Source organism: Macrobrachium rosenbergii, chromosome 28, assembly GCF_040412425.1.
Source record: "Macrobrachium rosenbergii isolate ZJJX-2024 chromosome 28, ASM4041242v1, whole genome shotgun sequence".
Classification (NCBI taxonomy): domain Eukaryota; kingdom Metazoa; phylum Arthropoda; class Malacostraca; order Decapoda; family Palaemonidae; genus Macrobrachium; species Macrobrachium rosenbergii.
Genome location: NC_089768.1, coordinates 33475001 through 33500000, shown reverse-complemented (window position 1 = coordinate 33500000; position 25000 = coordinate 33475001). Strand labels below are relative to the sequence as shown.

Below are 25000 nucleotides of genomic sequence, written 5' to 3'. Positions count from 1 at the left end.
GAGAGAGAGAGAGAGAGGGGGCCATGATATTTTGGCCTACCCTCTTGGCAAAATTAAAAGCTAACTGTAACTTTCCGGATGTTTGCATAAACGTGCTGGCTTAAGGCGAGATTTACTAACAAAGACAGTAGCGATGATGTTTTATGAAATTGTGGCTACATAGCCTTTTGTATACTGGTTGTTAAAATGGCTTCCGCTAATTTGGTCCACAGATTTCCTACTTTGCGCCACCAGTTTGCAGTAGTGACATTGGTTATCTCTGGATAGGTTATTATAGCAAATATGACTTATTTTGTGTATGTATCAATAATTTTTATGGTAGATGATTATCAGAACAAACAACTTTATTGATAATCAAGTTGATCATATGCAATATTTTTTTCACGAATTCAGCGTTACATGCTCGTAAACACAGGCTGTGCTTAAGGAAAGGCTGGCAAGATTTTGAGTCGTTCATGTTTGGCCCCATTCGGAAATACTTGGATGCGACCCTAAACAAACTGTTAAACTTCAAGGTGAAGTTTCCCGCAAGAGATATGGCCACGAGATAAACAAGGAAGATTCTTCGTGTTAGCCTCGCGGGGTGGGAAGGGTGGGTGGGAGATGAAGCTAGGTGACGATGTCTTCTCTGTTTATTTTTTTATTGTTTATTTTTGTTTCTCCTTGTCGGGTGGAGAGATTCAGTTGGTTACTGTATTAGATATAGTTCTTTTAGACAGATAGAGATAAGCGGTTACAGTAAGATATACGTTCTTTTAGTTATAGAGATATATATATATATATATATATATATATATATATATATATATATATATATATATATATATATATATATATATATATATATATATATATATTTGTGTGTGTGTGTGTGTGTAGAAGTCTACACTAAATGCACGGTATATTGTTGTATGTAATCATCAAAGGCAAATAAGCAAAGTCTTAGAATCTTAGAATTTAAAAACTTACGACACGCAATTAACTTTACGATTAGAAAGCCTACAGTAAAATGCGTTTTCTCAACTACATGAACATGACTCAACTCGTTACGCAAGTCGAGAATCCTCTTAATCCCAAATCGCCGTCTTTTATATGCGAGTGACGTCAGTCGTAACACCGTTTGCGGTTTTGACAATAAAGAGAACCGGAGCAGAAAAAAACTTTGCAATGAATCTTATTATTAAGTGATGAATAAGGACACGAGAGGTTGCTTAATCGAGTCACACCGAAGACGTCCACGGCACCTTTATGAAGTACAGGAAATTCGTCATTGGACGTCCTGTCCACTTGACAGGGAAAATCCTTTCGGGCGTTATTTATTTTCGGTGATTAAATGCTGTGTAAATTAGTTCTCAGCGTGGATAGGTTATTTCTCATTTGTCTGTGCGTAAACGCCCACACACTCACACACACACACACACACACAAACACACATCTGTGACATGTGCTTTAGCAGCTTTGGGGGCTAGGCTCTTGTGCCCTTGTGAAATATAGAGTAGCTGAGAAAATGCAGCTATAGCGTCCGCAAGCGTTGATTTTTACCTTCTTGAATCGTGCAAAAGTTATTTTAGGAAAGTTTTCTTAAAATTATTAAGGATGAATTAGTACACATGACATTTTTTTGTGTTGTAAAATTAAAATTTATTGCAAAATCCAATTTAGCTACTTATATAGGTACTATATACTGGATCGTGAATGTATTTTTCTAGTAATATTTAAAAATTATACATTAAACATTTCATATGAAAACAAGAGGTCCCTGCAGCTTGCTAATAGAGAGGTGCAGGTATTGTGCAAGTGGAACTCTGACATTGTGCAGACGTTTATAAGTATATATATGTGTTTATTTTTCTCCAGCCAACGATCTACCTCTTGTCAAAGGCTGATTTGTCCTTTCTATATTTCATGTTGTGTATGTGAGGCTTTTGTACCATTCCCTGTACTTCCCATCCACCTTTTCTTCAGTTGCGTTTGCCCAACCCAGACATTTGCAATTAGTATTACTCATCACGTGTCGTTGTTTGCAACATTCTTTTCCTTACAGTCTTTCGGTAAGGTCGCTTGTTGTGGCGCGTATCTATCTTTAAAAAATCAGTAAGGAGCAAAGAAAGAGAGTTACTATGGCGCACTCTGACGGTTCAGAGTACATCTTATTCCATATATTTATAATTCTTGAGAAACTGAAGTTTTGGTCTATGTGGTCTAACAGCATTTGGGAGTTAGATTTAGATACTAAAAGTCATGGAACATTGATGTCGTATACTTGGCAAAGTGTTTGCTGGAATGATCTATTCCCTGCACAGATTTTTTTCGCTGTCATTTTTACGAAAAGGGGAAAGAGGTACTCTCTTATTAGTAGCCTGACTCATTGCTTCAAAAATCTGTCACAGTTTCTTATCGAAGGCATGAGCTAAGTATTTTCAAAAATCTGTCACAGTATTCTCCCTGCCCTGCGATATACTCAGTGCTACTCAGACTTGCATCAAACATTGCTGTCTGGTGCAAGAGGGAGCTGATCATAATGTTACTGGAAATCATTATTTATTTATAGTTACTGTATAAATTTCCATAAGTGCAGTGTAATAAACATTCAGACAGTATGCAGATGACGCTCCATATACAAAACTTATTTATGTAAAATGTTATATGTTGTGATTGTCTTTAGTGTGACTGTTTTGATGGAGGGTTTTATGTCATTATTTCGTGTTTATAACTTTAGATTGAGTTGTTTTCCTATACATTTGTTCATTCGATAGTTATTGATATCAGATACCGTTTGACATTCTTGAGAGACATCAGAGAATGGTAATAATATTAATTCAGTTGCGCTTCTCGTTAGTTCATTGTTTCACCATGGTAAATAGTTTCCGTTCTTTGTTTACAATATGCTGTCTCGGTAGATTGGCAACAGAGTAAGCTTGCTTAAGGATGAATTATTGTATGCTTATCATTTTTTCTTAGGGAAGCTAGCAAAAAAAATGTTTTTGACTTAATAATAATAATAATAATAATAATAATAATAATAATAATAATAATAATAATAATGATAATAATAATAATAATAATAATAATAATAAAAGAAAAATGGCCTGCTGTCATTTTCATGTTGGGAATTTTTCCCGATTTACCTGTATTCATAATATTGGAAGGTTTCCCGTTTTATCGACAGTAAATCTTTTCTTTCACGAGAGAGAGAGAGAGAGAGAGAGAGAGAGAGAGAGAGAGAGAGAGAGAGAGAGAGAGAGAGAGAGAGAGGCGAGGTTCTTGACCCTGGGCACACCCGTGCTATTCCTTGACTAAGCATTTGCCATTACTGCAGCTATTTGTCAAATGTTTTTGTTGCTGTTTCTGTTCCTTCTCTGGGCTGGAAATTGGCGTGAATACTATTGAAAAGTTAACGTATTTGGTTTTTAAGCTTTTCATTATAACTAAAAATTTTTTTTGCATGGTTGCAATACTCACTTCTGAAGTTCTGTTCTACTTATAATAATTTTCTGAAAGCTGAAATTGTTATTTCCGGAGGCAGTGTTTATGAACGGCGCAGTTAACCTCTTGGTATTTCAGTAACCTCAGATATCCATTCCTCGTTGAGTTTGATAGCATACAGTTTCATAATATTATTAAGGTTTTCAGGGCAAGTAAGATAGCGGCATTTGATATCACATATTCCAGTGTTTTAAGGTTTACACTGTAATTTTATATTGCAGCCTAAAGAGGAAAAAGATTAATATCTGTTACGTTCCATTGCAAGACTTATGTGAAAGTTTGTGAGTTCTTTTTAAAGAAAATTCGTCGTCTGTGAATTTTCCACGAAAAAAAAATTTTTTTTTTTTATAAAGTTGTCATTAGATGATTTTAGTATTTTTGTGTGGGCGAAATTAAAATTTTGTATGCACATCAAGGGCATCAGTAGAACATTTTTCAGAATGGTATAAATCCCATATCAGTATTTAGAGACCGCGTTTGACAGCATTGCGGTCACGTGGTTAATCACTCGGGTAAAATCATAATTAGAAATGTAAATACCGCGAGTCGGAGAAACTGACAGGTGACGTAAAACATTAAGATTTATAGACGCCACACACACCCCTCTCGTCTCGCTGACTTCTGTGAAGCAAATACCTTATGCGAATTATTCAGTCAGGCTTCGTCTCTTTCTTGTTTGTGTGTGTGTGTGTGTGTGTGTGCGCGCGCGTGTGTGTGTGTGTGTGCGCGCCCCCGCTCAAATGGCTATGATTTACGGGTTATCTCCTTTATATATGCAGAATCTGCTGGTCACTTTTTACCAGATTCATATGTAATTGTAATAGCCACAATGCTCTCTTAACTTCTCGAGTTCTTAGGGTTTTTTTTTTTGGATACGCTTGTCACTACAAAGCCTTAGATCCAAGTGAAAGAAATATGAAGTGGTTGTGGTATCCGGTAGCGGGAAACGAACCCGTGTTACCATAATCACCACTACTGTAGATCACGTTGCTGACCTGACCACGAGAAGGATAAGTCTATTGCCTGTCGTATACACATGGCCCATACCTGTCGCTTTCAGGAATAGGAATAGACCTATCCTCACCATCGTAGCCAAGCAATAAAAATGATTGTCTCACGATGGTGAGGATGGGTCTATTCCAGCTCTAATAAATATATCTGAAAACGACGGGTATATGTGTGTACGAGAGGCAATGGACTTTTATCCTTCTCGTGGTCAGGTCGGCAACCTGACCTCGTCGTGATTATGGTGACGCGGGTTCGTTTCCCGCTACGGACATCACAACCGCTTCAAATTTCTTGCACTTAGTTCTAAAGCTTCGTAGTGACAAGCGTGTCCAAAAAAGCGCGAAGAATTCGAGAAGTTAAGAGGGCATTGTGGCTATTACAGTTACATATATATATATATATATATATATATATATATATATATATATATATATATATATATATATATATATATATATATATATATATATACATACATGCATACATAATGTAAAGAGAGAGAGAGAGAGAGAGAGAGAGAGAGAGAGTTAAGTCAAGAAGGTAGTATTCACAGAAAGTGAATATTAATGTGGTAAATCATGATGTGAATTTTTCATCTAGCAGTATGACGGACTCAGTGTAGAAGTATGTATATATGGGGTCAGGTTCTGTTTGTTTAGGTTTTCAGATATTAGTTATTTGTGACTACAGAGTTACTTAATAAAGGAACTGAACTCAGTTTTTAAATAAGGTTACTACACATTTAACAAAAAGCGTGATAAAATACCGTAACCGCAGAACTGACTGGAGATAATAGGCATGTGTTGGATGAGAGAGAGAGAGAGAGAGAGAGAGAGAGAGAGAGAGAGAGAGAGAGAGAGAGAGAGAGAGAGAGAGGAAAATGTAGCTAAAACACCAATCGAGATTCATTCCCCCACTCTGTGTAGCAATAAATATGCGTCAGTTTAGTCTTCCACACGACCCAGAAATTGGGTATTGTTGTCAGGACTGGTCAGCTGTGACCTGGAATCCTCCTGCCTTATAAAGCCAATGCAAATGTGACCAATATCTGGCAATTTATTGGCTTCGTGTACAGCGTGGTTTGGATAGCTCTTTTTTTTTTTTTTTTTTTTTTTGTGGCTAATGGGTATGCGTTACGCGTTGTTTTTTCCGGAAATATTCTTCACCTTTAGTTCTTTAGGTCATGAGTTCGTGTCTCTTTCCTTGATTTAGATGTCAGCTCTTTACTTGAAAGATTGTGTAAATATGTCTATCATAAATAAATGACCACCTCTGCTTGACTGTCTGACCGGCCGCAAGATACTGCATAATTTTATATATACATTTCATTAAATCTCTTATCTAATAAGGGTTCAAAATGGATTTCGATTTGAATGTAGATTTAGAAATTAAAACCTTACGATCCTGAACAACGGATTGAATGAAGTAATTTAATTATTTAAGCAGTTCTCTTTTATAACGATCAAAAGTCCGTCCGTCCGTATTTCGCCAAAGATGAAACTTGAAGCTTCCCGCCCCATAATGATCTCTCAGAAGCTCGTCAGTTGCCAGCCTCTCGTAATCATCCTTAATTTATTCTCTTCTTTTGCCTCTTCCCTCTCCATCCCCTCCTCGAATTTCCCTTCCTACTCACCCTTCCCTCTTCTAACCCCTCAATCCCCGGGCCTCTCTCTCCCTCCACCTCGTCCTCTTCCTCCGAAGACCGAAGACAGTAATTTTCTTCCGCTCTGTGTGGCCAAATGAATCCTGTCGAATGAAAGAGTCTTTTTAATGGAGCTCCGCTAGTTCCACCGGACTCCATCAAAATGCCGAACTTGTATTTTCAGCAGAACGTTAATCGCTTGATTGTTGTGCTTGCTCCGACTTAATAGTAGGGTTCTGCTGGCCTCGGAAACAGTTGGGTTGTTTGTTTTGGGGAAGTGGGGATTGGGAAAGCTTGAAGGAAAATTTGCAGATTGAAAACAGGTGATATGGCTCTCTCTCTCTCTCTCTCTCTCTCTCTCTCTCTCTCTCTCTCTCTCTCTCTCAAATATAAACATTCCACTTGATAATAATTTCGAAATTTATTCAATTATATGGGAGGGATAGTAATATGGCTCTGGGCCGAAATAAAATGTATTATTATTATTATTATTATTATTATTTTATTATTATTATTATTATTATTATTATAGGTTTTGTTAAACAAAATGGCAGTTTCAACAGCATTTATTTTATATAGTAAACGATCAGTTCGTCTTATCAATTGCTTTTCTTGCACTGGAATGGTTACGAGCAATTGACCAATATTCATTTCCGGTGGTATAGTGACCTATTATTATTATTATTATTATTATTATTATTATTATTATTATTATTATTATTATTATTATTATTAGCTTTCTTAGCGTATTCAACACGCATTCAGCAGTGTCTTTTTAAGCCTCACCATTATTCTCTTACTCTCCCTCGTCCCCGAACTCGATCAATATTCCTCCGAGACATTACTCTCCGGCACCGTACCCGTCTCCTTCCTGTTAGGGATCGGATGCTATCGTCGAAGGACCAGAGGGAGGAACCACAGAGCCTAACCGCAGTTAGACCGCTCGGAGTCGTCTTTGATATCGGTAATTCGAGCAATGTGGCGATTTATTATTTTTCTTCCAGGTAATGTTCGTGTAATTTTGAATTTCTCTCTGTTGGGTATCTGTTTCGTTTCGGCGCATTCGGACGCTTAATGCACGTAAATTGCGTAGCTGCAAATGCGGTGGTTTATGTGTTGGTGAGTGTTATAGTGAAGCAGATTTCTCGAGTGTTGTAGTGAAGCAAATTTCTCGAGTGTTATAGTGACGCAAATTTCTCGACTGATATAGTGAAGCAAATTTCTCGACTGATATAGCGAAGCAAATTTCTCGAGTGTTGTCGTGAAGCAAATTTCTCGGGTGTTATAGTGAAGAAATTTCTCGAGTATTTATTAAGTTTCTGATCTTTCAGAATTTCTTGGAACTCGTGTGCTATGCCTTCACGGACTAGGTATTATGTTTTTAACAAATTTTGTTGACGGTCTTGTAGTGCTTCTAAATTAATCTCTTGATCAAGACCAGAGTATCACTGTCCGAAAGTTATGCTCACGAAATTTCCTTTTGATCTTACGTAACGCTCATATATATTACTATTTTAACCGTCCAGGGTTCATTGCAGTATTGAATTTCCTGTCTTCCTCAGAGAGAGAGAGAGAGAGAGAGAGATACGTGCAGCTGTTCTTTGGTCGGACGGTGTAGGTTTTTGAACCTTTATTTGTAATGCAGCACGTTTGTAATTATCGTGTAAATAATGCAGTGTTTGCTTTGCGTGCTATTAACCACCTCTAGCATATAAGGTTAACAACGATGCTTTCATTTTTCGCTTGATGATGACACATATTATGTTCGAGAGTAGTATATATGTGTATCAAAAATATATATATACAAAAAAATGGGAATATAAAAGAAAAAGAAGAAGAAGATTATATATATATATATATATATATATATATATATATATATATATATATATGTATATATATGTATGTATGTATGTATGTATGTATGTATGTATGTATGTATGTATGTCTGTGTGTGTGTGTGTGAAATATATCGTGCTTCTCAGTTATCAATAGAGGATCCACAGTAGTATACTCCTGTCTAGAAAGACGGTATGTATTTGTACAAATATTTACAGAGGCTAAAGCTTTGTCCATCCTTCTGTGGACTTGATCACTAAACTCTCTCTCTCTCTCTCTCTCTCTCTCTCTCTCTCTCTCTCTCTCTCTCTCTCTGTGGATCCATTCTATTGATATATATATATATATATATCTATATCTCTCTCTGTATATCCATATATATTGATATATATATATATATATATATATATATATATATATATATATATATATATATATATATATATATATATATATATATATATATATATATAAATGGTTGTATGTATGAATGTGTGTGTGTATGTTCCACATGCACTCTGAAACACATTGGACAGTTTCAACCAAACTTTGGTATATATGTGACTTACTTTCTTGGAAAGAACACTGGTGTGATAAGACATCACTAGCACCAAAGGGGGTGGGGGTGGAAGGGCTTTCCTGGAACGGGGCTGGTTCTGCCAGTGAAATGGGGCTGGTTATAGCCGTAGGTTTAGTAACTTTACGAATTTATCATACCTAATTTCGGTATGCACATGACTTACTATTTGGAAAAGAGTACTGTGGGGATAAGACATCAATGGCACTAAAGGGAGTGGGGGTTGGGAAGGGGGTGACAGAGAGAGAGAGAGAGAGAGAGAGAGAGAGAGAGAGAGAGTTTATCAGTTGTCATTCAGTTTTCCTGGGCAGTCAGATTGTCAGCTAATAGAGTTTATATATATATATATATATATATAGATATATATTATATATATATATATATATATATATATATATATATATATATATATATATATATATATATATATATATATATATATATATATAGATATATGAAGGAACCATTGTTGTGATGTCTTTATATCTGTTTTATATAATTATTACTACACACAGTTACTCAACTTTCATATATATACCTATATATATATATATATATATATATATATATATATATATATATATATATATATATGTAAATATATAAATATATATATATATATATATATATATATATGTATGTATATATATATATATATATTATACATACATACATACATATATATATATATATATATATATATATATATATATATATATATATATATATATATATATATATATATATATATATATGAAAGGTTGAGTAACTGTGTAAGAGTAATAATTACGCAGGAAAACAGACGAAGACATCACAACAATGGTTCCCTTCAAGCATTTAGGCTCTGATTGCTTTATGGAACCTCTTAGCATCTTGCTTGATTGCACGGTGCAATTGATGCTTGTGATTATTTCCCTCGTTGATTATCACCTGCGTCAGAGGTTCACTTAACAAGGCCACTTACCCAAAGGGTATTATCTCTCTTGGTTTTGTTTGGATTAGTTTGTAAGCGTTGGGTCTTTTTATACTCAGTACAATGGGTTTTCTTCCATTGTGTCCGAACCTTTTAAGGTGGATGACATATTGATCTTAACCGGACATGGTGAAAAATTGGATGAAACAGTGTGGCAATATTTACAACTGGAGAACTTTAGTAAGGTCTTAAATATCTTAATATAACAGTATTTTTGATACTTAGTTAATTAAATACTTTTTTTCGCTCAGCGCTTAAGGACAGTCGATGCTATTTTCGTGCAGTTTACACAAGAAGTTCAAATTTACCGTATTTTCATTTTTAAATTATATTTTGATGTCTGCCAGCTTATTTAGTCCATATTGAAGTAAACTGAACCCCAAATGTTTGGCAAAATAGTTTAAAATTGGCACACCTTAATCATAATGATTGTAATGAAACGTAATGCGCATCACTATAATTATTTTTCTGTGTGAAACAAAGATAGTTTACGAGTAGTGAACACCACGTGTTAGAGGTGCCGTCGTCTAGCCCGTGTTCAACCTATTTCACCAGTGGCGCCTTATCAATAAACAGAAGGATGGTACCTTGGTTCCAGATTCGTGACAATGCGTAACGAATTGTTATCGTGTTCCTCTCTTGCACTTTTTTGGTATAGGCACATTGTTGTTAATCAGAAGGATAATAATAATCACCGTCTAAATATTGAGAATAAAGTTGTGGTAGCAGCAGTTCTTGTAATTGTAGATGACTGAAATTATTAGTTTTAATGTTCGAGAGCTATAGGCAAGTATAATGTCAAAGGTTTCCATGAGAGAGTTTTTTTTTTTTTTAACTGTGTCAACCTTTTTTGTTAGGAATTGAGAGAGATTTTCGTAAATCTTATATCTTCATTTTCATCTTATTGTCTTTCTTTCTCTGTCTCTCCATTACCCACTTGCTTCTATTATTTCATTAGCCCCCTTTTCTCTCTCTTCCCATTATCCACGTGTTTTAGGGGACCATTTTTCACTCATTACCTGAAATTTGTTCACATTTTCACGATAATGACAACGCTCTTCGTACCGAGCTCTAAATAAAAGAAAAAAAAAATAAAAAAGCAGTGGACCCGTTTTATGTTCATTAGCTTTCGCAATTAGGGCTCATTGAGGCTTCTTTTGTCGGAGGTAATGAAGAAGAAGGTTAGTGCCTTCTCCGAACGAATAAGCCCTCGTGTTTGATTGATGTATTCTTGGGTACACGCCGAAGACGAACATTAAATTGCAGGTCTTCATTGCCGAGGAATTTTCTCCATATCTCTTCATTTGACAGCTGCGGGCGAAACAGCCCTGAGCTAAGGCGGTTAATGTATAGGGCGGGAGATAGATGAGAGGAGCGGATAGACAGAATGGCAATGAATATATATATATATATATATATATATATATATATATATATATATATATATATATATATATATATATATATTATATATTTATTGAGTAATTTTTCCTTATTCCTGAGAAGCTTGCCTGAAGAGAAAAAGAATTAGACTGATTCAAAGTTTTGATAAGAAGACAGTATCTGCGAACAGTGCCATGAACTTCTGTAAAATATATATTTGTATGTTTTTTCATTCATCTATTTATTTCACACCGAACCCCTTCCCCCCTTCTGGAGGTGGTAGCGCCTGGAGCTCTTATCCTTCCGGTTTCCAGATAGATGTTCAAAGGCATCAGCCAGTTCTGGGTGGTTACTCATCCAAGTACTGTCCAGACTCGATGTTTGCTCAGAGTCGCTGATCAGACGTCCAGTGGGATTAATAAATGTCTTTCTACACTATTTATTACCCAGTTAAATATTTAAATTTTACCTTGAAAGTGGGCCTGAGACAATCAGGAGTTCAGACTTAAAAGCGAAAAGTCTTCTGAATGTTAATGAATCAGAGTTTTTAAAAGAAAATATTTACAATTGGTCTTTTGAATGTTAATTTCTCAGAATTTTTAAAAGAATGCATTTCCAGTTGGCTACCTGATTTGATCTTATTGAAGGTGCAATTTAACTAGATTTAGTACATTTTTTTTTCTTTTCTGGAGAGCATTAGAGTATTTCCCGTTCCTCTGTCGCTTTACATTGTAAGTAGAGTATGGGAATTGCTGTTGTTGAATGCTTGTTCTCTCCGCGATAGGCTTCGTTACCGAGCACAGATTGTCTTTCTTCGACTTCAAGGTCATGATTCCACGTTTGGGTAATTTGAAGCCGGATTGCGGTAAGAAGGAGTTGTATGTAGTGTAATTAATACCGAATTGCCACTTTATGTTTATCGCTGCGTCTATTTTATATATATAATATGTATACATGCATAAATACGTACATACATACATACATACATACATACATACATACATACATACATACATACATACATACATACATACATACATATATATATATATATATATATATATATATATATATATATATATATATATATATATATATATATATATATAGTATAAATATATATTACATAGATGCATATATTTATATATACATAATAAATATATATTACATAGATGCATATATTTATATATACATAATAAATATATACACATATTCATATATATTATATATATATATATATATATATATATATATATATATATATATATATATATATATATATATATATATATATATAGAGAGAGAGAGAGACAGAACGATATTGCTTAAAGCATAGAGGTTAATTTTGGAGCGAATCCTCTGCCACAAATTTGTTTCGTTTGTCAGAAGACAAATGTTTTTTTTAAATATTCCGCCATTATTTCCCATCGATGTAACTTTACGACGCAAATGAAGAAGGTAGACTTAATTTATCGTCCTTTTTACTGTCGAAACGATGTTCGGTGAACACAAGTCCGCGTCTTCGGGTACATTTTTGCGGCTGATTCAACGGCTGGTGTTGGATGTCCGTTTATTGTCTTGCGGTTTGATTCACATTTCTGCTGCCTTTTCGGCTTTGAATTTATACTCGTAGACAAGGAACTGTTTTATTTCCTTGAAGATGTTTGGGTAATTTCTGAATGCGCTGAAATTTGTGGTCACGTAACTGTACTTCGAATTGCGTAGGAACAAATTTTTGTACCACAATGTGTTGTTTTACCTAGAGGCCATCACTAACTACAACTGTGCATATTGGTTGATACATGGGTAAGGAGAGCTTATTTTGCTTCGGTATTGATAATAAAAAACAATGTATTCTTCAACAATTGCTTCTTTAAGATCATTCCTGTTTGATACAGGTGAAAATAATGTTTAAGAGTTCAGTAACAAAAACGGACACTCAGAGACTGAAGGAGTTTCTTGCAAGTAAATGCTGGAGAATGCCAAGGGCTTAACAAAAAGGAAGTTTCGTTTCTTTGAGCAAAAGAAATTCGTAAAGGAGGAGGGAAAAAAAGTCAAGAAATTTACAAAAGAAAGACGGGGAAAAACACGAAAATGTGTGTCAAGGGAAGGCCGGTGGTAATCGAAGTAATTTCATATTCTAATGACAGCAAGAGTCTAGAGAAAGAAGCATGCCTGGTAGCCTTCAGTTGCTGCGGTTAGTAGGGCCACCTGTTTGACAGCTTGACAGGGAAAGGAGTTTGTATGTGTTAGTCTTTTTGTAAGACTTGAAACTAGTTTTAACTGTTACTCGTCACAGACTGAAGCAATGAAAGTTTTGTAATTGATAGGAGGCCCCAATTTGGGTTCTGTGAAAAGAAATATGAAGGAAAATTTTTCTGCCGTGTGAGGATAATGAGGAAAAGGTAAAACGTGACCTTTTTTGTTTTGAAGTTACCAGTGATCAGTTCTCTGTAAAAGAGACTTCCCTTCTGGGTTGCATTTAGGGAAGTGTTAGTTAGGGGTTAGTTTTTCAGGGAAACCTCTAAAAGTCTCAATAAAAACTTCTGACATTGAGACCTACAAGCAGGTTGGTGCTAGTTCGAATCCATAAATGAAAATTACTGGTTTAAGGGTATTGCTTTGCAAGCTTTGTCAAATTCTTTGCTGCTGTTGGAGGGTATCCTCTTCAGTGTTGTTCCTTGCTAATATTGGAGAGTATACTCCTTAATCTTATTCTTTGCTGCTGTTGGAGAACATATTCCTCAATCTTATTGTTTGCTGCTGTTGGAGAGTATACTGCTCAGTCTCATTCTTTGCTGCTGTTGGAGATTATACTCCACAGTCTTATTCTTTGCTGTTGTTGGAGAGTGTACTCATCAATGCCAATTTTTACTGCTGTTGGAGACCATTCTTCTTAATCTTATTCTTTGCTGATGTTGGAGAGTATACAGTAGTCCTTAATCTTATTTTTTGGTGCTGTTGGAGAACATTCTCGTTAATCTTGTTCTTTGCTGCTGTTGAAGAACATTCCTCTTAATCTTATTCTTTGCTGCTGTGGGAGAGTTGGAGAGCATACCCCTTAATCTTATTCTTTGTTGCTGTGGGAGAGTTGGAGAGCATACCCCTTAATCTTACTCTTTGCTGCTGTGGGAGAGTTGGAGAGCATACCCCTTAATCTTACTCTTTGCTGCTATGGGAGAGTTGGAGAGCATACCCCTTAATCTTATTCTTTGCTGCTGGACCGAGATTCCGGGTGTCAGATCTTGTTTATCTTTCGTGATTTGTAACCGACTATCTGGTGTGTATTTTAAATACTCTGTTTTATTTGTGTAAGAGGTAGGTATACAATCACATAAAGCGAGAAAACGCCGGCGTCATTATAATTTTTATTGTTTTATTTCTTTTACTAAATAATTCGCCGTTCTTAGCGTGTGGAAAATAAATTTGTTATTGTCATGGGTCAAAAAAGCTATACCATGTTTCCAGGTTTTATTTTTATTTTTCACTTCTTAGTTTCTTCTTAAAAGAGCATATATATATATATATATATATATATATATATATATATATATATATATATATATATATATATATATATATATATATATATATATACAATATATATACTTCTATATTTTTTTTATTCTCACGAAGGGTAAACAAGATCTGATACCCGGAAACTCGGTCCAGAGTAACTTTTTCCCCATGGATTCTTGTCATTTCTGCACGTATAGTCCCTCCAGCCATGTCAGTAAAAACTCTCTCTCTCTCTCTCTCTCTCTCTCTCTCTCTCTCTCTCTCTCTCTCTCTCTCTCTCTCTCTCTCTCTCCTTTGTAGCATTAAGTATGCCTGGGGTACGTTTCCGAATGAAGTGTATTGGTATGTAAAAGTTGAATATGCTTTTTTATTAAGATTATAGTATCAAGTCAGAGCATAATACTAAAAGATATTTAGTCTTTCTACCTTCTCTTCGTATTCATTTAAGCAATTTTCCGTAGAATTTTTATAACTTCAACTCCTCCTAAAGTAGAGTTGCAGTTCCGTTGTAAAATGTGGAGTGAATTGTTAAATACTCAGCTGAACAAAAGAAAGTTGATGTATGGCCTTCGTTGTTATTCATAATAACAGTAAAACTCGGCATACTCGAGTATTTTAAATAAGATCATGTTGCAATCGGTGGGTCAGTCAACTCCTAAGTGGTTTTTTTTATCGTATACTTCTGTTTTACTTTCAGGTGTTTTATTATATATATATATATATATATATATATATATATATATATATATATATATGTGTGTGTGTGTGTGTGTGTGTGTGTGTGGATATATGTATAAACAAACATACATACATATATATATATATATATATATATATATATATATATATATATATATATATATATATATATGTTTATGTATATGCAAGGCAATCTTTTGAGCCATTACTGGATAGAAAAGCGCCTTTAGAACTGATAAATCACACGAAATTTGTATGACTGGGAATCTTATTAGTTAACCAAACCATTTTACAAAGAAGAGCTTTTTTCTTTTCTTTAACTGCCGTAGGGCATGTCTTACCTTCATGACATTTAAGGTTCCCAGCTCATCACTCAAGTCCCTTTTGTCCCAACTAGAAACCAAAAAGGCAAGAAAGGTGTATTTCTTCGGATTCAGCCCAAAGTTCCATTTCCCCTTGTATAGAGAAGGAGGAAAAAGTAAAGGAGATATGAGTGCGGTACATTATTTTGAGCAGCAACTGATTCTCAGTCAGAGTTATGCTTGATAATACGTACGAGAGGGAAAGTGAACTCGGCTCACCTCGGCAGTCGCCTGTCACTGGTGGCCGAGTTATTATGGTTGATATTCGAGCCCGGCGGTTTCGGTATTCATGACGGCAAAAAAGGAGTCATTTTTCTTCCTTTTTCATTTTGGCAAGAAGTTCATTATTGTTTTTGCATCGTGAACCCATTTCCCCCCTCCCACCCCCTTGTTCGTTGCATGCGCAGTTATTTATGTTTCATGGTTGTGGGAAATATTTTTCGAAGTATTTTGGCGCGGTCCGCAGAAATATTCTGTGTTGGTAATGTTTTTTCGTTTTTGTGTGTGCGTGGAAATGAAAAGAGTGATGATATGTTTGACTTTATGTTCTAGTAGACATATCTGTAGTTATTTAGTAATTTGTTGCTTTTACATTGCATTTTATGTTATTTGTCCATGAAATTCCCCACGTTTTAGTAACTTAATGGGTACGGGTTAACTAATGTAAGGTTTTACTTGGAATTTTGTTGTAATAATTGTAATACTGCTTTCTTTAGCAGATATTTATTAAATCCACATCACATGTTTTTTCGCTCGTGACTTCATATTAGATAAAAAAAAACACAGCTTAACCAATCGTTGCATCATAGTAAGTAATATACAAAAGTTTAAAAATGATATAATTACGCCTTGTTGGAAACGTGACCTGAACTCAGTATTGTTCCCACGGCTAATGGTCTAAGCATTTCAGGAATCAGGACAAAGAGATATTTCATGCTAAGCTGAGGGTGTAGTGTGGGATATAAGCTAATTCAGACCGTGTTCTGTTATTCCTGAAGAGGCTTTCATGAATACAACTACTTTTCCCTAAAATTCACGTGAAATATCTATGCATGTCTAATGCACAATTCGTTTACTCTGACAGTGACATAACTGTTCAGTGATGTGACAAGTACTGGAAATATAAGACTTAACAAGTTGTTACTTTGGAACTAAGACATGCAAAGTCGTTTCGTTTTTTTTTTTAATTATCTTCTAACTGTATTTGTTAATAGCATTCTTTCTTCCGTACATTGATTAAAAAATCAAGCATTGCCACCCTCAGTTGAGCTTCGATTCTTAAAACGCGCAGAATACCGTCACTTCAATATTGGCAATTTTTCAAAAATGTTCGTGCGCTTTTATAACATTAGTAATGACATTGCTGATAGTAAGTTAAATTAAACAAACCGTAATGGGTATGACAGTCTAGACTTCGGAGATATAATATATATGTATATGTATATATATATGTGTGTGTGTGTGTATTTGTGTGTATGTGTAATTTCATGCTAAAGCATAAACATTACTCCCATAACAGTCAAGATTCGTCGGTGACTAATATGAAGGAGCAGTGACAAGTTTAAGTATTTCTTATGGTACTTAATAAATCGCTCACGAAATCCGCCTGTTTCTTGTTTCGTTTTATTCGTGTATGTTCACATTTCGCCCCCCCAATTTTTTTTGGTGCGATGGAGAACCAAAAACTCATTTTATCTTCTGAGAATTCCATCCCTTGATACCTTGTCCTGGGATTCGCAGTTCCTTTTACAAGCCCTATATCTTTCGTTTTAGGATGGGAGAAATATTCGAAGTCAGGATTTTAGAAGAGAGAGAGAGAGAGAGAGAGAGAGAGAGAGAGAGAGAGAGAGAGAGAGAGAGAGAGAGAGAGAAAGCCTCTATGGGATTGGGGAGAGATGGAATCCATTCCTTCTAGGGATCGATGTCCTGAGCTGGCGCTGCTGTGGTTCATATCCTCCAGTCAAAGTTTCCCTTGGTCGCCTCCTGCGGGCTGCTGAAACAAATATTGACCAAGGCAAACTTCATTCGCCGTAGAAAAAATAAATTAAAAAAAGCACATGCGAAATTCGGGTTCCTGAAGTGATGAGTTACTCGCCAAACTGAATCATATTCATTCTTCATTCTGTTAAATCTCTCTCTCTCTCTCTCTCTCTCTCTCTCTCTGAGATGTTATGAGTTATTGGCCCTGACTATGAGGCGTTCTCCTCATACCTTGTCCTTTTCGCACATCCCTCTCTCTCTCTCTCTCTCTCTCTCTCTCTCTCTGTAAGAAGCGATGAGTTATTGGTCCTGATCGTGAGTCGTTCTCCTCATTCGTCGTCCTTTTCACTCATCCCCACCACTCACGCGCTCTTTCTCTCTCTCTCTCTAACGTGCGATCGTCTTTCATGTGCAAACTGCTACTCTTTGAAAGGCGTGTTTCTACCGTGACTTCCTGTGTTGTGTTGGTAAATATTGGGTCACCTCATTGAACTTGAGTGAGAAGGGCCTCTGAAGGAGAGAGCCCCTCAGGTACCTTATGAGATCGTCCTGGTTTCTTCTTCTTTTTCTTCCTCTTCCTCCCATACTTTCATTGTTTTATTTACAGTTCTCTGTGTGGAACATTGTTCTTGTTGCTACTAAACATAATTAGCAATTAAATATTTATATATATTATTTTATATTAAACTTGATCACTTGAACAATTGTTCTGATCATTAATACAGTTGAGAACAGGACCTCATTCATACAGGCTTGTATCTAGATGAGATTTTTGCTCTGTAAAGTTACAAGGTTTCAAGGACTTCTCTGTCTTCATCGTCTGGTAGCCGTGTATGTATATATATATATATATATATATATATATATATATATATATATATATATATATATATATATATATGTATGTATATTATATTAACCTTGTGTTTCAGTGTTTTAAAGTATAATTTTGATGGTAACGGGAAAAAGAAATCATCACTGATTCAGTACTCTTGAAAGGCATGTCAGTGCCTCTGTTGAGGAGATGTAAAGTGTCCCCCACCAACAGAGCGCCGTTCATTCGTGCGACGCGAAAGGGTCCATTCATTAACACGTCTCAGGTATAGCGGCTTCTTGTTCAGCCCGAACCGGATCATTTGTACAGGTGAATCCTCTTAGGATGCTTGTCCAGTGAGTAGTCAGTACTGATAATGACGTATGTATGTGCCGGATGTTGTAGGATGTTGTAGGATTTAAATGATGGTTTGGTAGAACGAAGCATGTTTACATACAATGGAAATTATTTTTTAAAATCAGGTTATACGGTTAAAGGAGATTAGATGTATGGTGATTTTCCATCCATGTGTCAACGATATCTTCGTCATAAAGATATTGTAAGTGTTATCAGATCCACTTCACTGAATACTTTCAAAGTTTCAGGTTTAATCTTTTTTTTTTAATTTGAATGTTTTTAATCTTTTGTATGATCACTCTCTTGCGATTTTCAAAGATATATTTAGATCGTGGTCAACTAGAAAAAAAATTATATGACGAATGTTGGTCTGCGTGTATTGTACAGTACGAACAGTTGACCTTTTTTGTTTTTTGCATGCATTTCCTTTTATTTTTAAGTTGCACTCGGACGGACAACGATTAGGTCATGGGGCTAGCAGTCTAAAATTTAATAATTAAAAGCTTATGTTGTATCCAAGTACACATTTTGAGGATTTTTCACCCGGCCTTCAATATACTATTATTCTCTAGCTATAAACCTGTAGTACTACTTGGAATCCAGGTTATATAGAAATGAATTTCTAATCTATGCACAGTATATGCAACACGAACCATTCCATGACGGACGTATCCTTGGAAAGCCAAAGTTCACAAACATACACAAATGAAGGAAAAAGAAGATTACTCGGACATTAAATATAGGTTCCGATATGGTCTTAAATTGAATTTTTCACCTTTCGTGCTACCAGCCACACGATTTTGTACGCGTAGCCTTGTTCAAGAAACAGTGTACTAAAGTAGAAACTAATTGGTAATATCTGGCATTGTGACCTTGTCAGAAAACAGCCAGAGTACGACTGAATAAGAGAAGTTATGAAATAGTCTTCCCGTTGGTTGGAAAAGTAAAATGGATAGAATTGTGGTTGATTGTGTTTTGTGTTCATTTTCATCACTGAAATGTACTGAAGTATAGGAAACATGACATGAAAGGCACGGAAAAATTTACCAAAGAAGTCGCCATGACAAGACTACCTTCACAGTATACGATGCAAATGTTATTCCCTTAGGAAATATTCTGTTACTGTCTCCTCAAGGATTGTTGTAATCCTCAGTGTTCAGTTTCGGCCCTTCCTCTCTCTCTCTCTCTCTCTCTCTCTCTCTCTCTCTCTCTCTCTCTCTCTCTCTCTCTCTCTCTCTGTGGCCCGTGGCGTAGTGGTGATCTTGCTCAGCTCACGAAGTGAGTAACCAGCGTTCATTCTCGAACCAATGTAGACCTTGGTTATAGGCCTGTTCCCTATAAGCCAATATGCCTTTGATGACATCTAAGTAGTAAATTAGGTACCCCGTTGCTAGTCGACCCTTCTGGGTCGCAGGTGGAGTGGAGAGACAGCAAGAAAGAAATACTGAGGGAAAAGATATTACCCAGAAACTTTAATTTCCCCGTTTATATTATTATTATCATCTAAAAGGAGGACCCTAATCCTCACCCCACCGGGAAAAAGACTTCAAAAGATTCTCTCTCTCTCTCTCTCTCTCTCTCTCTCTCTCTCTCTCTCTCTCTCTCTCTCTCTCTCTCTCTCTCCACGCCGGACTTCGGAACGTAGGTAATCGTCCCCCTAACTCCATTCTGGATAATCGCTGCTCAAAAAGAGGTGCTGGTGCTACCTTGAGATGAATCGTACCCTGGTCGCCGTGCATCTCAGACAAGAGACTCGAATCTTCAAAAAGCTGTCCCTTGATAAATCGTACCGGCAAATGTACCCCAAAAGGAAACTTATGAGTCGACCGACCAAGGGCTTATTTATGTTGACACACCTCAAGTTTTTTTTTTTTCATGATCACTTTAGAAAATTACAGTTCATGACTCTTCATTTCATCCGTCTGCCACGTATTTAAAGTCAGTTTCGCTGGATTTTTTTTAAAGGTGCTATTACCTCTTAAGCTACAAGTAAAAGCTATATATCGAAAACATTTAAGTTTTCTTTTACGTTTTTATTTCTTTCAAAAGTTGTTCTTAGTGTTTTATAAAGGTTACTCTAAGGTCTTTTATTTCATCTTTTTGTACGATTTTACAAGTTTACCATTTGTATCGGAAACTATATTTTACAGTTACCTTTTGTCTTTTACGTATTTTCTTGTAACTGCTCGGAGCTGAGAACCCAGACTTCGTTCCCTTTTTTGAGTGTCAGTATCAGAGTAAATGTGAAGCTTCTTATCACGGAGAAGGATCTTTCTTGCTGATTGTCACTGGCTTCCTTTTTCAGAACCATCATGATCGTTAATTTCTGTCCTTTTGGTGTACTGTCCAGGGCCATCTAGTCACTGACCTGTATGTTTGTCTAGCCTTCTTTGTATCCATTTATCTATTTATTTTAAAGTGCCGTAGCTTTCTAACTATCCGAAATGAGAGACAAATTTAGCATTATGTCCCAACAATGAAGCCGATGTGGAGAGTGAGGTCAAGGTCATACGTAGAGACGTAAAGTCAGATGGGTATTTACCAGGCCTCTTGCTTTCATGTTAGATTAGACTTAGGCGGGCACATGGCTGCCCAGGTTAGACTGTCAGTTCTTATTTTTAAAGGGCAACGAAATTCTAGCCATAAACACTTCAGTGTTGTGAACTTTTTCTCGTTTAATGTTTTCTTTATTTTTATGCAAAAATACTATCAGGATAAAAGATGTTAGACTTGGGGATGGTTAATTTATTATGTTGAGTTTTCAGAAAGACAGTTTCCCCTAGCAATTGCATATACAGTACTCTCTCTCTCTCTCTCTCTCTCTCTCTCTCTCTCTCTCTCTCTCTCTCTCTCTCTCTCTCTCTCTCTCTCTCACACTGTATACGCATATGATATATATATATATATATATATATATATATATATATATATATATATATATATATATATATATTTATTTTATATCTTATAAGTCCTGTAAATGTCCTTAAAATCTCCTCTAACGTTGAGATGCCGCCTTGTTACTTTCCTTTCTCGAGACATTCCCTGAATTTGCTACTGAATAGTAATCCAACTGAAGTAAGCTTTTAGCGAATGAGTCTTAGACCATCAAAGAAGGGATTGAAGTCTTCATGCTCGTCCCATTTCTGCTGACCGAACGAAAATGGATACAAATTATATTTCTCTCTCTCTCTCTCTCTCTCTCTCTCTCTCTCTCTCTCTCTCTCTCTCTCTCTCTCTCTCTCTCTCTCTCTCTCTCTCTCAACTGTATGGTTTTTCGCAAGTCATGCGAAAGGATTTATTGCAGTGCTTCCCTAATTATGTGTTTATATATATATATATATATATATATATATATATATATATATATATATATATATATATATATATATATATGTGTATGTATATTGCATATATGTATATATATGTATGTGTGTAATGTTGTGTAAAAACACACACACACATACACGAAGTAGCACTAAACTGACATTTCACATAACAATATTCACTTTTGCATTTTATATTTTATCTTGCTGGAGACTTATCATCTGTGTTCTGGCTGAACACATTGAAATACACTTGTATTTTGTGAAACACCCTAAGAAGCAACAGCTGTTCATGGCGCATTTGTTGGGTAATGACCGATCAGACAATCGGAGAGTAATATAAATGTTTTGCTTATCACTAGAATGTTTTGTTATTTTTTATTAATATTGCATACTGGGCTCTGTGTTATTCTGTATAATTTTTTGAAAGTTTTTTTGACTGGTTGACCTTTTTCCATTATCAAGTAACTTCACTGCTTCCCAGCCATTATGTGAGAGTTTAGATCAAGTGATTATGAAAAATATGCAAGTCTCAAGTCTGGAAAATTGGAAGTATAGCCCAACGGACATGCTAGAATGGGTTTTCTTTTGTGCCGTGGTAGGACCAGAAGAGGTTTTCCACTGAGAGAGATTCAGGTTAGTATTGCTCTCAAGGACAAGGAATATCAAAATGCCCACCTTGTTACAAACTACCCCCCCCACCCCACCACTGCCATTGTTATTTTGAGCTCTGAGGACCGTTAGGAAAATGTTGCTGGAGGTTCCTTCTGTTCTTTTATCAAAGGATATTTTTACGAGCCTGTTCCTACCATGTTCCTTTCGAATTGCCTGTGTTCCAGTGTCTATATGTGTTAATACAATATGTAGTCTATATATGTACTGTATATGTATATATATTCCTTGCTAGTTTGACAAACTTTCGCAGAGAATAAAACTAACAGGAAAGTAATGGTATGCATACGCACAAAAGCACAGTACACATATCTTTACTGGCATTATATGTCTTTTTATCTGTCGATCGATGGTTACGACTGATTGAATGTCTTCATACACACATACTGTACATAAGAGAGTAACAGTCTTCTCTCCGTGTTTCTTTATTTTTCTGCATCCGTCTCCAGACAGATTCGAGTATGATACCGGAGGATGCACGGGAGAACACTGTGAGGTCGTTATCCTTGTCATTCACTTTGCATAATCATCTCCGGTGCAGTTCTGACCAAAGCTTCTTCTTGTGCATTATCCAGTATTTTTAAAGATAGAATTCTCATATGATAAAACTCTCTCTCTCTCTCTCTCTCTCTCTCTCTCTCTCTCTCTCTCTCTCTCTACACGCACACACTTCCAAGGTCACAGTCGGGCACACGTGAGCTGGTAGGATATTTGAATTAGCGTCTCTAGTGGGTGCCTTCATGCGATTATTTATTTATGTATTTGTTTTTTTTATTTCTTTATTATTGCAAGTCAAAGGGGGTTTTAATTTCCATTTTATGATTGTTAATACTGTTTGATTGTGACAGTTGATAAAGGCATTGAAATAAAGGACACGCCTCCTCCTCCTCCTCCTCCTCCTCCTCCTCCTCCTCCTCCTCCTCCTCCTCCTCCTCCTCCTCCTCCTCCTCCTCCTCCTCTTTCGGTCTGTCCTTCCTAGATTTTCATTTTTCATCTTCGGTAGCAGATCGGAGTCACTCAGCTTTCTTGGAGGGAGGGCTTGTTGGGGGGCTGGTGTGGCGGCGGTTACCTGTATCACAGGGGCAGGTGGGCTCCGAGTCCCTTTAACGACGCGAGGACTTTTTTGTTGTATTTTCTGCTGAGTCACCGACGGGCTTCTGCTTCTGCTTCTGCTGGCGTTGAGTCACTGGGGTTTTTAAAGGGAGTCCCATTTGGTCTTGTTATTGGGCGATTCTTCATAGTGACCCTTCATCATCCTTCACGTTATTGAGTATTCTATTGGGAGTTCTCTGTGTTCTCATGCACTTGTGCTGGTCATTTTATTGTTCCTGGTGTTCGCGTTTTTTTTCTTATGTGTTTAAATTAATTTTCTATTTACTTTTTTTACTGTTATCGTTTTTCCTGTCATTCTTTGTTTTCCAGTCTGGGACTTCTCCCGTTTCGTTTCCCTTTCCGCTGGAGGTCTGACGATTGTTTTTCCTCATCCATTCACGTTATTCAGTTATTTCGAATATTACTGTACCTCTTTCGTCTCACGCAAGCTATTTTTTTTTTTTTAATCCCAAGTGCCTTTGAAGCTGCCTGCTGCGAGCCATTGCCTTCGCTAATTCACTCGTGTGGTTAATTTCTAATGATTTTATTCAGGTATTTTCCTTTCTTCCTTTTTTTTTTGAGCCTCCGTTTTATTTTCCAATTATTTTCTTTTATCCTGACACATCCTCGTATCGTCGCCATGACGGCATTCTTTGTCCTGCCTTTGCGCTTCGTTGCCGAAGTCCCGGATCTTTGTTCTTAAAAGTTCATCGCCCCACCCTTTTATTTCTCTATTCCTAGCACAGGCGGTGAACCCTAAACTGCTGTCTAGGATGGATCCAACGTCGACGTATATATCCGCGTTTGGTTTTCCTTGCCCGACGACTGCCAAGGACAGACCTGTTCCTTCTTTCGGCTTCTATGCGGTGCTTGCTTGGCGTTTCACTATTTTTTTAAATGATTTCTTCTTTAATTTATTTTATTTATTTATTTTTTTTTTTGGTCGAGGTGTCGTTTCGCGGATCTTAAGCCGTGGTGAAGGATGACCTTTGAATTTAGGGTTAACGCCATACTTTGTAGAATACCAAACCTATTGATACTTGCAAAAAAAAAAAAATAAAAAAGTAGGGCCAAGTTTGATTTCTTTTGATGTCTGCCGCTTGAGATGCCTTGCGTTTAAAGGATGATTGGGAAATATGCACCTGTTTATTTCCCTGCCTCCCCCCTCTCTCTCTCCCTCTCTCTCTCTCTCTCTCTCTAGAATTTCATTTCTCTCTCTCTCTCTCTCTATATATAATTTCATTTATATAGATCGGGGTTATATCCCATAT

General features: G+C 36.2%; 1 protein-coding gene across 6 annotated transcripts in view; it reads left to right on the top strand.

The window, feature by feature from the left end:
* Nucleotides 1-25000, top strand: part of LOC136854224 (uncharacterized) — a 316005-nt gene that overhangs the window by 45438 nt on the left and 245567 nt on the right. The window lies entirely within an intron of this gene.